At 49.4% G+C, this 9,725-nt stretch overlaps 2 non-coding genes across 2 annotated transcripts; both read right to left on the bottom strand.

The window, feature by feature from the left end:
• Nucleotides 1-434: 434 nt before the first annotated feature.
• Nucleotides 435-517, bottom strand: trnal-uag (transfer RNA leucine (anticodon UAG)). The gene has a single exon. It is a non-coding gene; the product is annotated as a tRNA-Leu (tRNA).
• Nucleotides 518-4,232: 3,715 nt separating this feature from the next.
• On the bottom strand, nt 4,233-4,315 carry trnal-uaa (transfer RNA leucine (anticodon UAA)). The gene has a single exon. It is a non-coding gene; the product is annotated as a tRNA-Leu (tRNA).
• Nucleotides 4,316-9,725: the final 5,410 nt, after the last annotated feature.

Below are 9,725 nucleotides of genomic sequence, written 5' to 3'. Positions count from 1 at the left end.
ATTGGAAAATGATGGTCAGACCTCCCACTATTTCTTCCCTGGCTTCTTTCAACAGCCTGGGGTACATTTCAACTGGTCCTGATGATTTATCCACATTCAACGATGCTCATCCCATTAAGACTTCCTCTCTCCTTAAGTTATCACGTCCAATACTTCACACTCCTCCTCCTTAATAACAATATCTGCATCACCCTCTCATTCGGGAAAACAGTAAAGTATTCATTCAGGATATTGGCAACATCTTCCACCCCGATACAAAGGTTACATTTTTGATCTTTTATGTGCCCTGCTGTTTGCTCAGTTGCCTCTGACTCTCATGTTTTAATGCAACATCTTTGGGTCCATTGTTACTTTGTTCGTCCATGTTCTTTCCTGCTTTTTCTTTGCTCTTCACCGCTGCTCCCAAACGCCTCCAGTGCAGTCAAAACGCAACTTGTCAGAAGTGGGACTCGAACCCACGCCTCCAATGGAGACTGCGACCTAAACGCAGCGCCTTAGACCGCTCGGCCATCCTGACTGCCGGCGATATACGATCAATGCTAAGGAAATTATTCATTCTTTGTGAAAGTATTTGTGAGATTGTGGAAATGTCTGGAAGAGGAAAGACCGGCGGGAAAGCTCGGGCCAAGGCCAAGTCTCGCTCCTCCCGGGCTGGACTGCAGTTCCCGGTGGGCCGTGTTCACAGGCTCCTGAGAAAGGGTAACTATGCTGAGCGTGTGGGTGCCGGAGCCCCGGTCTTTCTGGCTGCTGTGCTCGAGTATCTGACCGCTGAAATCCTCGAGCTGGCCGGCAACGCGGCCCGGGAAATCAAGAAGAACCGCATCATCTCCAGACACCTGCAGCTGGCCGTCCGCAACGACGAGGAGCTCAACAAGCTGCTGGGAGGGGAGACCATCGCTCAGTGCGGGGTGCTGCCTAATATCCAGGCCGTGCTGCTGCCCAAGAAAACCAGCGCTCAGAGCTCCCAGAAAAAGTAAAGCGGCCAAAATGTCATCTAATAAACCAAAGGCTCTTTTCAGAGCCACCCACAGTCTCTGTGAAAGGGCTGGTTACTGTCAGGAGGGAATCAGAGATGGAGTTATTGGAACAGTGGATTGACCTGTTTCACATCTGTCCAGGTGTGTTTTCAGTTCCCTCTCTGGATTTCGCTCTGTTTCTCTGCTCACACATCTCCCCCTCTAGTTAAGTGAAGAAGTGAACTACAGGGTGTCAGAATCAACAATTTAATAAATCCCGCTGCCTTCGATTTGATAAATCCCGAGATTATCCCGGTACATTAACGGGAACTGGTTCGGAGCTGATGAATTAATTTAATAATGGAAGTGTCCGGGTTAATTCTCTGTTTTTCATTTGGACAGTTTGAATTGTGTTTTTATTTCTCTCCGGTGATCTGAGCGCCGCTTCTCAATGAGAATCTGCTCCCGGAACAGAGTAAATGCAGGAAGGAAGAGGCCATTCTCGGGCTGTGTGTCTATCTCCTAACCTGATCTGTTTAGACCGCACTGTTCCCAGAGGACGGAATCAGTGAGAGTTGTGCACACACAGGAGCTGAGTCCATTGCAGCGCTTTAATATGTGCCTTCCCCCCGGCCCTCCCTATTCTCCGGACACAGAGCTGTCTGTTCCCCCCGGCGGTGGGATAGGGTCGGGGATTCTCTCCCCGCAGTGTCAGGGTCTGCAGCCCCGGGGAACTGGCGGTTTCAGTCAGAGTGACCGAGCTAACTTACATATCCTGTGTACTGATCTCCAATGGATTCAAATATTTGTGAACTCATTGGGTAATGTTTGTAAATAACCCTCATGTGAACGGACCCGGCTCCATTAATGCCTTCCAAATAAAACTGGGATCCATTTCTTTTCCCCAAATGCCAGCTAACGGATCCCAGGAGCGGGTTGAGATTGTGCTGAGCAGCAATGAGTCTCCGGTAATGCTGCTTTCTAAATTCCAGACCAGCTCTCAGTCCGACAGGCCTTTCTGGAAAGTGATGTGACAAAACAGAAACCATGTGGCCGCCCCTCCAATCTAATGGGTTTGATGATGAACAGAGATGGCAGCTCTTTCCTTTGCTGATTTGGTGGCTCTGAAAAGAGCCCTTGTTACACTTGTTACTGAAGCTGGGTTTAAGGTGCGTTCCCCGCGGATGCGGCGGGCCAGCTGGATGTCTTTGGCCATGATGGACCGGGATCATTCTGGTGAATCTGCTCATTTTCCGGCAGAAGCATCAGTCGCTGTTTGAACTGTTTAAAGTCAGGGGTGTATTAGCAGCCAGAAAGTGAAGGGCGGTTCATTGCTCCCTGCAGCATTATCCGCCTCTTTCAGGAGAAAAGATCAGAAACCGCTCGTTTCTGTCAGTCCCCGAGAAGCCTGTGAGAAGCGGTTAGTCGCTAATTTGTTCCTTTTACAGAGAGGAAGCTGATATTTGTCCCGTTTTAAATTGCTGAACCGGACCTTCCTCCCGCCGCTTACAGTTAACAGATTGACAAATGAAAACGATTCCTAAAATCGCGTCAGGATTTTGTGACGGTAAACACAGTAAAACAGAACATAAAATGAGAGGTTTTAAAATTGTTGCCTGAAAATTGAAATTTTCCATCACTTCAATTCCTTCCTGCTCTGGAATTGCCAGGCTTTTTCCAATTGGAAAATTTAAGCCAATGAGAACTTCTATTTACTTATATGTGATTCTCCTATTGGTTAAGAATTGGATTGAGAAGCGGGTGACCAATCAGAGACAGAGTCAAACTGCGGGGATTCCAGGCCCCCAGTAACTGAGCTGAAACTGTTCAGATTGACAAACCCTGGCAGTAGCTTCACACATTGGACACTTCACACTGAGTCATTCAAGGGCTGGTGTGAGAGAAGCTTCAGATCCTGTCATTACTCTCTGACTCATTATTCATCTAGAACCAAACAATTAGTAAATGTGAAGCAGTGAAGAGACTTTTCACTCTCACTGCAGAATGTGTCATCTGGGGAAATAAGCAACTGTTATTTTCGGAGATTCCAGGTTCATTCCTCCCTGAACAAATCCATTCCTCACATTCCCGATCACAGCCTATCCCAGCTCCTGTTGTCACCCGACTCCAGCTGAATTGGAGAAACTCATGTGTTGGGGTTTGAGTTGTGAGGTGGGGTTTCTCCGCCAGTGTTCCTGTCTTACAGACTCTCCCCCTGAATTTGTGAACTGAGACTGTACCGAACACATCTCCAGTTAGAGTGAGGGCCGGATATCCCTCTGTTTTATTACAGAGAGTGGGGAAAGGGCTGGGTGGAGGGGAGTCACCAGGGGTCCTAGATTTACTCCAAATCATTTCCATGTGGAATCTGCAGGCGGGACCGGGACAGGGATCATTTGATCAGGGGATCAGCTCTTTCCTGAGAGATGTGGGTGGCTCTGAGAAGAGCCTTTGTGTTCAGATGTTTCCAAGTTTCCCGCGCTCTTTCACTTCTTTCCAGACCCTGCTTTCTGAGCCTTCGCTGCTTTCGGCTTGACCTTGCTCTTCCATGTCTGCACTTTCTTCAGCGCCTTTCCGCCCGCCGCACTCTTGCCTTTTTTGACTTTCTTCGCAGGAGACTTTTTCTGAAGCGCTGCTTTCTTCACCACCTTATTTGGCGTTGCCACCGCCTTGCTGCTCGTTTTCTTGGCTGTTACTTTCTTTGTTGTCACTTTCACGTCTGCTGGTTTCTTCACTAAAGATTTCTTGTCTGCTGGTTTCTTCACTGAAGATTTCTTGTGTGCTGGTTTCTTCACCTTCTTTCCCACTTTTCCCTAGGTTTTCCTTCTTGCTGATTTTGAAGGAGGCGGAGGCTCCCTGTCCCTTGCTCTGCACCAGGGAGCCTTTGTTCACATTCCTCTTGATACTTTGCTTGATCTGGGTTTTGAGCTTCTCCTGAGCGGTGGCAGACCTGCAAGGAATCAACTACCAGCTAGCATATAAAGAGAGACCAAGGCTCAGGGCCTTCAGTTACCTGGAGGAGAGTCGGAGAGGCAGCGGATCCTGTGAGGAACCACAATCCAGGAAGGATGAGAAGGTCATTGTCAGGGGACAGAGGAGATTAAGTTAAAGATTTACCAGTTTATAAGCAAGCGCAGAGCCAAGGAACGGTGCTGGGGCAGATCAAATAATAGGAAGCTGTGATCAGTTGGAAGGCAAGAGTGATGAAATGACAGAAGAGATGATGGTGCAAGGCAAAAGTCAGGGAAAGAAAAAGTAACATTTTGTAAGCACAGATACCAGGAGTGGGGTTTGCACCCACGCAGACACATGTCTATTGGATCTTAAGTCCAACGCCTTAACCACTCGGCCATCCTGGTACATGAGCCAACCACTGAAAATGAAATTTAATGTGATCCGGGTGCCATCTGGCCTTTCACAATATAAAGTTCTGACTCCTCTCCCATGCTGAATTGGACCCTTCATTATTTATGAACCTCAATCGGATCACCCCTCAGTCTAGGTTTCTCTAAGGTGTAGGGTCCCAACTCTTTTAGTCTAACTTGATAACCAAGATGTCTTATACTGGGAATTCGTCGAATGTCTCTCCTCTGTACCCTTTCCAAAGCCTCAATATGACCCATCATGTGAGGAGACCAAGACTGGATACAATATTCCAAGTGAGTCCTGACCAAGGTTTCATAAAAGGACAAATTCGGGACATCTCAGATACTGAAGGAGTCCATGTCCAGAAGCAGCAAGACCTGGACAACATTCAGACTTGGGCTGCTAAGTGGCAAGTAACATTCACACCACATAAGTACCAGGCAATGACCATCTCCAACAAGAGAGAATGTAACCATCTCCCTTTGACGTTCAGCAGCATTACCATCGCTGAATCCCCCCACCATCAACATCCTGGGGGTTACCATTGACAAAAGCTTAACTGGACCATTCATATACATACTCTGGCGACAAGAGTAAATCAGATAGTGGGAATTCTGTGATGAGTAACTCAGCTCAAGGCACATGGTGAAATGCTCATTAGGAGAGCTGGAGAAATGGACTGGTCAGGTGGGCAGAAAAGTGGCAAATGGAATTCAACTTGGAGAAGTGTGAGGTGATGCCTTTGGTGAGGTCAAACACAGCAAAGGAAGACACAATTAATGGGTGAATACTGAGAGGTCTAGAGGAAGTGAGGGACCTTGAAGTGAATGTCCACTAATCCCTGAAAGTAGCAGGATAGGTTGATAAGTTGGTTGAGAAGGCTTATGGAATCCTTTCCTTTATTAGCCAATGTATAGAATATAAGAGCAGGGAGGTTATGCTGGAACTGTATAAATCATTAGTTAGGCCACAACTTGAGTTCTGTGTGCAGTTCTGGTCACCTCATTCCAGAAAGGATGTAATTGCACTCGAGAGGTTACAGAGGAGATTTACGAGGATGTTGCCAGGACTGGAAAAATGCAGCTATGAGGAAAGATTGGATAGACTGGGGTTGTTCTCCTTGGAATAGAAGAGGCTGAGGGGAGATTTGATTGAAATGTACAAAATTGTGAGGGGTCTGGATAGAATGGATGGGAAGGGTCTATTTACCTTGGTAGGGAGGTCAGTGACTAGGCGGCATAGATTTAAAGTGATGTGTTGAACAATTAGAGGGGAGATGAGAAAAGGTTTTTTCACCCAGAGGGCTGTGGGAGTCTGGAACTCACTGCCTGTAAGGGTAGCTGAGGCAGAAACCCTCAACTCATTTAAAAGGAGTCTGGATGTGCACCTCAAGTACCTGAACCTGCAGGGCTACGGTCCAAATGCTGGACAATGGGATTCAGCTGGGTGGCTCGTTTTTTGGCCTGCCTGTGCTGTAAACTTTCTATGTTCTATGATTCTATGCAGACACAATGAGCCCAATGGCCTCCTTCTCCACTGTAATAATTTTGTGATTTTTGACTCTCCAAAACTTGTCAACCATCTACAAGGCACAAACCAGGATGAGTGCAGCACCAACAATACTCTAGAAACTCGACACTGTTCAGGACAAAGCAGCCGCCTTGATTGTCACCCCATTCACCACCTTAAACATTCACTCCCTTCACCACTGACGCACAGTGGCAGTAGTGTGTACCATCTACCAGATGCACTGCTGCAACTCACCAAGGCTCCGCAGACAGCACCTTCCAAACCGAAGACCTCCACCACCTTGAAGGACAAGGGCTGCAGATGCATGGAAACACCACCATGTGCAAGCTCCCCTCCAAGTCACACACCATCTGATCTGCAAATATATCGCTGTTCATTCACTGATGCTGGGTCAAAATCCTGGATCTCCCTTCCTAACAGCACTGTGGGTGTACCTACACCACATGGAGTGCAGCAATTCGAGAAGGGAGCTCACTGCCACCTTGTCAAGGACAATTAGGGATGGGTAACAAATTCTGGACTTGTCAGTGTCGCTCACATCCCATGAAAGAATATGCCCCATCTTATATGCAATTGTCCTCTGAATGCAGCCCAACCCTCTATTTGCTCCAACTATCACTTCACAGCATTGCTGCTGTACCTTTTGAGATCTGTGCACGAGAACATCCAGATCTCTGCTCAAAATTATTTTCTTTTTTCCACCTACTTTAATGTTTTTCCCTGAAGGGTGTATGAATGTTGAGCATTCGCCCTGTCCACATGAATAACACTGCACTTACCCAAATTAAACATCATTTACCAGTCATGAACCCAATCTCCCAACACATTAAGATCAGCCTGAAACAGTCGAGTAACGTCTGAACACTCGCACAAATCTTCAAATCATCTGTCAATTTACAGATGGTGCCCCCTTCACCTACATCCAGATCATTAATATAAATAATAAAGAGCAACAGACCCAACACCGATCCCTGTGGGACACCACTGGTAACTGGTCTCCAAACAGATCCAGATCCATCTGTAACTAGTTTCTGCCTACGTCCTGCCAGTCAGTTCCCAATCCAGATCAATATATTACCACTGATACCAGGGACTTTAATCTTTTTGAGAAGCCTCTTGTGTGGAACCTTATCAAAATCTTTTGGATGTGATCAGCTAATTGAACACAGGCTGGGGATGAGGCCTAGGCCTGTCCTGCTTTGTGTGTGGGTCTCAGAACCACACACGGTGAGATCAGCTCACTGAACACAGGCCCATCCTGCTCTATATAGTGCTCAGTACCACACCAAATGAGAATAACTAACACACCACAGGCCATGGAGCCTCGGCCCATCCTTCCCTGATTGTGGTTCAATGCCAACCAGGTCAGATTAGCTAATTCAGCACAGGCCGGAGATGGAAGCTGGATCTTTCCTGCTCTGGGGGCTCCGTACCATACCAGGTGTGATGAAGTAAAATACCACAGGCCGGGGATGGAGCCTGAGATTTCCCTGTTCTGTGTGGGGCTCTGTTCAACAATGTGTGAGAAGAACTATCATCCCTCAGGCTGAGGAAGGAGCCTGGGCCCATTCTGTTCTGTGTGGCTCCTACCACACTGAGTGGGATCAGTTAACTCAACACAGGCCATGAATACAACCAGGCCCTTTCCTGCTCCGTGTGGCTCAGTATCACACCAGGTGGCATCAGCTAACACAGCACAGGCTGGGGCTGGGGCTGGAGCCTGGGCCCGCCCTGCTCTGTGGGCTCAGTAACAACCCGTAAGATGAACTTTTTTCAAAAGACTTCAGTGTATTTATCTCTGTCCAACATTCTGAGGCAGCTTTCTGTGTTTATAAAGAGTGTAATTTATTGACTGGTCTCTTGGATCAAACAGGGTAACAGACAGAGGTCTGTGTGCAGAGGGTTTGGAGGTGAGCTCTGATTCCTAACGCTTTCTGGACTGTGAGGAATAAAGAATGAATGAGAGAGAGAGAATGTGGGAGAAGGGATGATGGAAGAATTTGTCCGTGAACCTGATTAAAAGTGGCTCAAACGCAAGATAATATTAAGATATCAAGAGCAGAACATTAACATAATCTGAGTTCCGCGATCTGGTCGGGTCCCATTCCCCTGAAGTGAGGAATGAACGGGTGGGGAAATTCCGCCTGGAGTTATATTTGTCTCCAATGAAGATGAGTTCACAGTGAGGCTGGAATAGCTCAGTTGGGAGAACACTAGATTGAAGAACCAGGATACAATCCCTGGTTTCAACAGTTTTAATTTGGTGTCTCCATCAGTTTAAGTAGAGAGAATCAGAGGGGAGATTTTCCACTCTTGACCCCATGGGCTGAATTTTAAACTAACGGTGCGGCTCTCGGCAGAGACACCGTGAGTGGGTGCCGTCACCACACGAGTGAAATGTGGCCGGCCGACCCCGATCACGGAGCAGCTGACCAATTAATGAAGGGGAGGCGTGGGGCCCATGTAAACAAGGACCAGAGGTAGGGAACGAGGCACCGATGGCACCGACATTTGGCACAACGGCAGGTGCTGGCACCATATTGAAAGGACTGCCAGACCTGTATTCACTGCTGCCTGGTTTAAAGGAGTGTCTTCCTGAGAGCCCTCTGCTGTCCCAGAACCCGTTCTGCTGCCGCTGCTGTCCCAGAACCCGTTCTGCTGCTTCTGCTGCCCCAGGTCCCGTTCTGCAGCCTCTGCTGTCCCAGAACCCGTTCTGCTGCCTCTGCTGCCCCAGGTCCCGTTCTGCTGTCCCAGGACCCGTTCTGCTGCCCCAAGACCCATTCTGCTGCCTCTGATGCCCCAGGACCCGTTCTGCTGCATCTGCTGTCCCAGAACCCGTTCTGCTGCCTCTGCTGCCTCAGGTCCCGTTCTGCTGTCCCAGGACCCGTTCTGCTGCCCCAAGACCCATTCTGCTGCCTCTGCTGCTCCAGGACCCGTTCTGCTGCATCTGCTGCCCCAGGACACGTTCTGCTGCCCCAAGACCCGTTCTGCTGCCTCTGATGCCCCAGGACCCGTTCTGCTGCCCCAGGACCCATTCTGCTGCCTCTGCTGCCCCAGGGCCCGTTCTGCTGCCCCAGGACCCGTTCTGCTGCCTCTGCTGCTCCAGGACCCGTTCTGCTGCCTCCGCTACCCCAGGACCTGTTCTGCTGCATCTGCTGCCCCAGGACCTGTTCTGCTGCCTCCGCTGCCCCAGGACCCGTTCTGCTGCCTCTGCTGCTCCAGGACCCGTTCTGCTGCATCTGCTGCCCCAGGACCTGTTCTGCTGCCTCCGCTACCCCAGGACCTGTTCTGCTGCATCTGCTGCCCCAGGACCTGTTCTGCTGCCTCTGCTGCCCCAGGACCTGTTCTGCTGCATCTGCTGCCCCAGGACCTGTTCTGCTGCCTCTGCTGCCCAGGACCCATTCTGCTGTCCCAGGACCCGTTCTGCTGTCACTGATGCCCCAGGACCCGTTCTGCTGTCACTGATGCCCCAGGACCCGTTCTGCTGTCTCTGCTGCCTGATAGGTAAGGAGCTGAATGCGAGCCTGCAGTGACCATGGTCCAATAGTTTAGCGATGCCTTCCTGCAGGTTCGCCTCCAGGTGACAACAGATAGGTGGAAGATCCTCTTCCCCAGGGATGGGAGGTGGAGACCTGTCCACCTGACCAAGCAAAGCTGCTTTGAGATAGTAGGTGAAGTCAGCAGCCGTGGGGTCACCCCCAAGACATGGATCCAGTGCAAGAAGTGGGTCAATGACCGGATCCGGGCTGCTCAGGCGCAAACTCAAAACACTTTGGACCCTTTGGACATTGCGCATGGCAGAGTGAGAGGGAGTGTTTGGTGGAAAGGGAGTGACCACCCAGTCATGTGTATTGGGGAATGGCAGCAGGATAT

This window comes from Heterodontus francisci, unplaced genomic scaffold (genome assembly GCF_036365525.1).
Source record: "Heterodontus francisci isolate sHetFra1 unplaced genomic scaffold, sHetFra1.hap1 HAP1_SCAFFOLD_43, whole genome shotgun sequence".
Classification (NCBI taxonomy): Eukaryota; Metazoa; Chordata; class Chondrichthyes; order Heterodontiformes; family Heterodontidae; genus Heterodontus; species Heterodontus francisci.
This window is presented reverse-complemented; position numbering and strand designations above follow the sequence as displayed.